The following is an 8,254-nucleotide window of genomic DNA, read 5'->3' as shown; positions in this document are numbered from 1 at the left end:
ATGATCACGATTGGACAACATTATTATTGAAGGAGTCCTAATGAAAGTATCATAGTACAATGATGATAACTTAAATGGGCATGTAGGGATGGTGATTTTTCTTTGAGTCTTGTTATAAATATTTTTAGGGTAAAGTGTAGTAATGGTCACTAAACTTTTCTAAAGTTTTTATTTATGTCCCCCAACTTTTAAAACTTGCAATACAATCCTCCAATATTTAGTTCGTTTACAATATGGTCCCTGACGTAACCGGTCATTTGATGTCGTTACACTGCTGTTAGTACGTTTGCAATATAGTCACTGAACTTTTTAGGCCTTGCATTTAGGTCCCCCAACTTTTAAAACTTACAACACAGTCCTCAATTTCATTCTAAACCACAAATTTCTTTTCAATCTCGAATTTCCTTTTTCGCTTCTCTCTTCTCATTTCCAACGTAACTTTTCAGTCAGGGATGCATGGAAAATTCTAATCTAGCTTTGAATTATGTGGAGGTGTTGACTTGAATAAGGGTCCATTGAGAGAAGACCCGACCAAGGGACTATCATGACCATCAACGATTCAAAGTGTAATGTTAGATACATGTCATCTTAGGTGAAACGTAGATGTTCAATGAAATGCTTGTGAGAAAAAAATGGGGCTAGAAATGCAGAGTTGAAAAATACTACTAAGATGAACTAAGTATCATTGTTGAAAGTCACCAACAAAGCTGGAATTATTTTGTATAAATGGCATATAATAATTTCTTCGTTTAATCATTGTGGTTAAAGATTTTTTCGATAGATGATTAAATATAATAAAAAGTTGGGGACCTAAATGAAAGTTGTAGAAAAGTTCAGTGACCATTACTATACTTTATCCATATTTTAATTATGTATTTTCAAATAAAGGAGCTTTGCTTTTGTGATTTTTTTATATTTTTATATAAATTATTTTAAAATTTTGAGTAATTCGTGTTTCAAAAGTTATGAAATGTGTGATCACTTAAGTGATTGAATGTGGCACTTGTGAATTCGACAGTGTTTAAAGATCGAGTTTGAGGTGTTACACGTACCCATTTAACTCTGTCACTTTATGGCATTCCCTCAACTAAGGGAGAATAATTGTTATACCTTTTTCAAATCTCCTCTGCAAGATAGATCTCCATAACCCAAGGCCTCTAGAGAACCGCTTTGAAGTTAAAATCCTGAAGACTCCTTGGAAAGAAACAACCTCTTGATACAACCTCTGATATGCTCGTATGAACCATAAAGCTAAATTCATTTTCAGCCAATTATACCTAGTACTATCTTATCAACTTACAAATAGCTTTAATGACCCTACGTCTGACACCAACAATAAGGGTCACTATAAAACCTCCCGATCAAGACCAAGAGAAAGACTAGACTCTCCCTCACTCATCTCTTCTACCTCCTCATGGAGACAAAAGACTTTAACACCAGCGAACTATTGTTTCACCACCGATTATGACTCTTCGCTCAGATTAATAAAGATAAACCGGCTATATCCATTGTGACCATTTATTCTCATCAACGTAAACTAAAAAGTAATTAACTACATATATTTATATCTAGCACGTATCCATGGGATATCCAAATCGATAATTATTAAAATTTATGAATAAAATATGTTGTGTAATGAGAATGCAAAAGTTTAAAATGATGGGATCATCTCAAATAATAACATCCACTAAGCACATTGCAACATATGCCAATCTTACCCAAGTTTAAGTTCCAGATTCATTGTAACTAATCTAAGCTTTGCCTTTTTACGTTCTTTTTTCCCATTGTTTGTCTTATGATTGATTTCAAAGACTTTAAGACTTAGGCATGCTCTTCTTTTTTGATATAAAAAAGGAAGAAACAAACATAATCAATCCATTTACACTGTACTGGAAATTACATTAATGGAGAATGTATTTATATATATATAAAGCATGCAAAGCTTAAATAATTGGATATGTCTCCAATGCCATCATCTTCCTAATAGGAAACTTGTTTTTTTTTCTTGAAGAAGATCCACTAAATACTTCAAACTTATCTGAAGATATATAACATATCCATTATTGCATTAGTTCTGGTTCTTGCATTTCTCCATGCACCTTGGAGCTGAAAGTAGCAAAGTAAGCCTCAATCAATATCAGGAATTCAGGAAATAGTCAATGTTAGCCAAGAGAATGTAATGGAATTGTTAGATTCCAAGGTCAAAGATGTTAAACTTGGAAGGATGGTTGACGAAAACAATTGGTTAAGTACGGTATATTTTGTATAATCGTTAAGGGATACCTAGTCCGATTGCCTCTGAACCTTGCATTATTCGTAGTCTCTTGCACGATTTGGTGAGCATCATGTATAACAAAGATAAACAACAAATCTATCATCACAAAGAACAAATATAGTAAGAATAAGTAAATGAAAAAGACCAGATTATTGGAATATGAGTGGCACATTGCAGTCCAATTGCTTTATTTTGATCACAAATAGGAGAGGACTACAGAAAATTCAGGATGAAATGTACTTACTCCCACGGAACATCATCGACGAGCATCCAAACACCGTCATTGTCTTCATATGTCAGCACATACTCAGATCCATGGAGGAGATCCATCAAACGACTCTCACTGAGATCGTCTCGCACTGGAAGTTCATTGGAACTGCATTGCCCTGCATCACAGTAGTTCTAAAACCTTACCAACAATATGGAACATATTACTTATTTCAAAAAGTCCTTAATTCAATCTATAGCTATTTTGCACATAAATCTTGCTAAATAAATATCATTAACAGATCCTCAGTGTTTTTTCCAATATCGAATTTAGGTTTTATATAAAGCTTGGTAAAGTATATTATCAAAGTATATGTGAAGGATTATATACCAATGGTAAAATAGCTGAACATATTCTCTAAAGCTGATGAGAGTTTCATATAGTTTTTGCAGGTCTTGAGATCAACCTTCCTCAGATATGGTGCTCCATCCATGCTCACATTTACATAGAGGCAACCGGCAGCTTCATCTCTATTTTTCACCGAATTTGAGGCCATGGTATTCTTCTAGAATGATCGAATTAGTAGCCATCCTACGACCAGTGCCCTGTTTAAATCATAAACCATGCTCAATAATTGTTGTAAAACTATAAACTAATAAGTTGTTCAGGAAGTAAAAGTATACCAAAGAGATTGAAATCCCCAACAATTAAAGAACTAAGCAATGAATATTACAAGGATGGATGAAGAACATTTAAAAATGCTCAAGGAAAAGAACTTTTTGGCTCAGTACATTCCGAACAGGATGCAGAACACATTCCTGAGGCTACAACAAAGGTAAAAAACAAGGCAGATATCAAAATGAAAATCCAAACTGTCTCATTGGAACTTCAAATAGCAATGAAAAGTTTATAAAATAAACATATTTTGAAGCAGGAGCATTAGAATGCTCATTTGCAGGAGGAACGTGATTCTTCTTATCTTTGATTGGTTTTAGAGACAAAGGAACAGAACCAACCTCTTTCATGGCAGATAAATTGTTTTTACCCTCGAGAACAGCCCTAGGGGAGGCCAAGACAGAACCTTTAGCCAAGTCAACATCAGGTTTACCATTCATGGAGAATACCCATTTCCCATTAGGTCCATCAATGGCAATTGAGAAACCTTTTTGGCTCCACACACCAATTTCTTCAAAGGGCTAACAACAAAACCATTACTTTTGTCATTACTCTCCAAATGTTTTCCAAAAAGAGAGGGTTTTATCTCGGGAGACTGAGAACCTGGCAACCCTAGCCTAAACTCAGTTTCTTTAAGATTGAGATGACTATCTGTGGTGGTTTTGTCTTCAATGGAAGGAGTTGAAGAGGAAGAAGGAGAAGAAGAATGAGAAGAAGAAGAAGAAGGGATCTTCTCAGAACTTCTTTCCCTTGAAGAAGTCTCTGATAAGCCTATGTAATCATGTTCCAAAGGTGTTGACATCTAAGTTTGAAGCTCTTGAAAACTTATTTTTCTTGAATATATCAACAACAACAACAACAAATGAAGAAGAATAAGAAGAACAAGAAAGCTATTGTGAAAAGAGAGAGGAGCAGTCTGGTTAGGATGTACAGAGAAATGGTTTTTCATGGAGAAGAAAAAGAAGATTCTTTGGCCTTTCTATAGTTGCTTTGCTTATTATTATTTTTCCCTTCAAACTCTATGTATATTGGTGTAGGGAAAATAAAGAAAAAAATAGGGGATATAGTTTAGTTTGATTCCAGGGTAAAGTACATAAATACCCATCAATTACAGGGTGTTGTTGCAACATCCTAAAAATCGAGTTAATGACCAAATTGTAAAACTTCATAATTTTATGACTAAAGTAGATAAATTGAAAAGTTTAAAGACTTATAGGGAAAATTCTGTGTAGGACAAAATAACAAAGAAGGATGATTGGAAGGGAAAAAGGGTCATTTGACCAATAAGTGAATTAAAAATGGATTGTGGTGAAGATATATTTACACGTGGAGAGTTGAGAAAAAGGAAAGAATATCCAGAGTTTTCTTCTTCTTCAGTCGTGAACCCTAAATTTTTACTAAGGTGGGCTTCTTCCTTAATGGTTATTCCTTGAATTTAAGATTGGTTTATATTCCTTAGATGATACTTAAGCTTAAGGAAAGCTTAAGTTGTTCTAAAATCAAAAGATGAGGAAGTTAGGAATGGTTAAAGATAAGAGGTAGATAAGTGAAATATTGAAAGAGAATTAGTAAATTAAGTTTAAGACTAGAATTGACTTGTCATCAACTTAATTAAGAAGTATGAAGTGTTAGAATTGAAATTAGAACATGTTAGAAATTTGGTAGGATTCTTAAATTCAAGATATAGGAGGAGATTTTGAAGATAAAGATGTGTTAGATGAGTATAAATAGGTTGGAGTATGTGTCCTTAAGTTAAGTGTATTAAAGAGAATAAGACATGAAGGATTTAAGTTAATATGGATTAATTTTGGGGCTTAAAAAGTGAAATATGGGCTTTGGGTATCGGTACTGCTTCATCCAGTACTGATACTTCAAGCGTGAAAGAGTGATGTTTGGTATAGGGGTATCGATACTGGTTGAACAGTATCGATACCATAAGCTTCAATTTATTGAAGGCATTCATGGGGTATCGATATTGGGAAGGTAGTATCGATACCAAGAGTACCGATACCATAAGTTCAGTATCGGTACCATTTTTGAACAAGGATTCCAGAATGCAAATTGGGTATAGATACTCAAGCTCGGTATCAATACCACAGCTAAGGTAGTATCGATACCCTATAAGGGGTATTGATACTACTTCAAATAGAAACTAAAATTACGCCTTTCTTTTTATCTAAGAAATTAAGGATCGAATCATGATATTTGGAGTGTTGATTTGTATATAATGTATGATTATGTAGATATCGAGCATAAGCAAGTTCTGGAACAATAGAAGAATTAAAAACGGTCGAGAGAGAGATAAAGTTCTAGGATTTATTCGAATCAAGTGAGGCTAAGGTGAGTTCATACCATAGTTAGTATATATATTGTTTTATGGAAATAAGACTTGTGATAAGTTTATTTCCTATATTTGATTTCACGATTTCATATTCATGTACATGAATATGTTATGATTATAATGAGTATGTGCATAACTCATACATGCTTTAATATGATATAATATATGATGAATGCAATCATAAGAGAATCATTCCAAGCTATGTATTATAAGACAAGTGATTATATGTATACATGTGAAGTATGTGATGTGTTTAAATGAGAGATGATAGAATAGATATGAAAATGTGAAACTTATCAATATTTAAGCCCATGTATATGATATGAGAGCTGTAGGTATATTTGGCATGCCAAGTGTCGAGGGTTCTTTGTGGTCCTTTGGGATATATATGTAATCCTTGGGAACATATATGCGGTTCTTCGGAACACATAGTTGGTCCTTTGGAATATATATGTGATCATTAAGGAGTGGTCCTTCAAGACATTTATGTGGTCCTTAGGGATATATAAGTGTGGTCCTTCGGGACAAATTTTAAGTGCCCCTAGTGGGAATTTATTCGAGCTGTGGTGACAACATATGTGTACAACCTCAGTGTACTCACGTGCCTTATGTTCTCAATAATGTACATGGTCATCCAATAAGATAAATTGAATTAAAACCCTTATAAGTAGATATGTTTCATTGTGCATTTAATGATTATATATGTTATAGTTTAGTAACTATATGCAAATTGTATTGTCATGATGAAATGATAGGAGTGCATGTTTCATGAATTTATTGTTACATGTTATATTATGCCTCACTAAGTGTTTGACTTAGCGTGTAAGTGGTTTACACATAGGTACCAAGAAACAGGTAGATCAGAGTTAAGGTTTAGGAAGGCAGCATCTCCTTTAAAGCGATCAAATCAGAAGTGATTTAAACAATATGTCATTTTGTTGTAATAATTATGTTGGTATGTAATTGTAGTTTAAATCATATATGCTCTGATCGATTTTTTAGTCATTTTGATGGTATTTATGTAAATTATTGCACTGTTGATTCAATAAAAGTTTTTAAATTTTATGAGATTTTGCAAAAATAAACGTTTTGAAAAGTAAATGTGACAGCTCAGATTTGTATCCGGGTCGGATACGGGTTGGGGGTGTTACATTTAATGATATCAGAGCTAAGGTTTAGCCTATTCTAGGCATAAATCGAAGGTTATAATTATTTTAAATGTATACATGCCAAATAAATAGTGAGAACTTTTGATATGATAGAATAATGAGTATGATGTCTTTCTAATAGAATTATATGGTTATGTTTTATTAGATGTCCGGACATGATAGCTCTCGAAGCGAAGCGAGTGATGATAGGCCCGTTGAGAGTAGTAATTCACATACCCTGGCCAGACAAGGTGAAGAATAGGCACCTTCTGGAGTGCCTGTAGAAGATCAAGATATTTTCTTCAGGACGTTGGATGTTATCTTGGCATGTTTCCAACCTCCTGCCTCTTCAACTCAGAGAAAGAATGTTGCGAAAGATTTGAAGGGATTAGGAGCTCCAGAATTTAAGGGTGAAGTCGATGAAGGTCCTGTTGTTGCGGACCTTTGCCTTAACGATGTGAAAATAATGCTTGATGAGATTCATTGTTATGATACAAAGAAGCTGGATGGAGTGGTCTCCTTTCTCTAAGAGCAAGCGAGAATATGCTGGACCAATATGACCTTGAGGATGATTGGTGATCAGGTAACTTGGTTCTTGTTTTTAGATGAATTTAAGCATAAGTACATAGGAGATCAGTTTATCTAATAGATAAAATAGGAGTTTATGAATTTGAAGCAATGGAATCATACAATATATGAATATGAGTGTGAGTTCAACAAGTTAAGTCGCTTTGCTGCTGAACTTATTCTGACAGAAAATGATGCTTGTGAGTGGTTTGTGGAGGGATTGCATCCTCGATTTAAAGAGATATTGATTGTGTTGAACCTATCCTCATTTAAAGAATTAGTTAACCGTGTCAAAGCTTTGGAAAGAGCTCAAAATGAAAGGTTTGGAGATAAAAGAGCCCAGACGTCTAAAAGAACAGGTACTTCTTTGAGTTCCGCACCTTCAAAAAGGGACAGAGATGCTAGTTATCGACCCTATGCAAGATCAGAGTCAGTTGCATCATCTGCTAGATGATCAAATCCGATAAGAGCCAGAAAAACTCAGTCTGTGGGATCTGGAACTGGGAGATCTAACCAGGGCCAAGCTAAACAGTGTTTATATTATGAAAAGAATCATCTGGGGATATGTAAAATGATTTCTGGAGTTTGTTTCAAATGTGGGACACCAAACATTTTATCTGGGACTATCCAATGATAATCGAGGAGCCTGCACAGCCGGAGAGGTCTGCTTCTATGACTCAAAGAAGAAGGGGTAGAGGTAGAATAAGAAATCAGTCTGAATCTTTGACTCAATAAGAAATTCGTTCGACTGTTCGGGTTTATAATCTAAAGACTAATGACAATCGAGATGACCCGGAGATTATTGCAGGTTTTTTTCAATTGTATGATAAGAGTGTTTTAGTATTGATTGATCTGGGTTCTACATATTCTTATATTAGTAGTAAATTAGTGAGGGAATTGAAAATTCAGTTAGAAGCTATTAGTAGTGATGTGATAGTGACGAAACCATTAGGGCATAGTGCTCGAGTAAATAGGGTGTGTCGAGGGTGTCCCATACAGATTCAGGGAATTGAATTCCATGCTAATCTGATGGAATTACC

General features: G+C 34.4%; 1 pseudogene; it reads right to left on the bottom strand.

Annotated features, from left to right (window-relative positions):
* Positions 1-2,068: 2,068 nt before the first annotated feature.
* LOC120198768 lies at positions 2,069-3,960 on the bottom strand (annotated as a pseudogene).
* Between the last annotated feature and the right edge of the window lie 4,294 nt (positions 3,961-8,254).

This window comes from Hibiscus syriacus, unplaced genomic scaffold, assembly GCF_006381635.1.
Source record: "Hibiscus syriacus cultivar Baekdansim isolate YM2019G1 unplaced genomic scaffold, ASM638163v2 tig00000340_pilon, whole genome shotgun sequence".
NCBI lineage: Eukaryota > Viridiplantae > Streptophyta > Magnoliopsida > Malvales > Malvaceae > Hibiscus > Hibiscus syriacus.
This window is presented reverse-complemented; position numbering and strand designations above follow the sequence as displayed.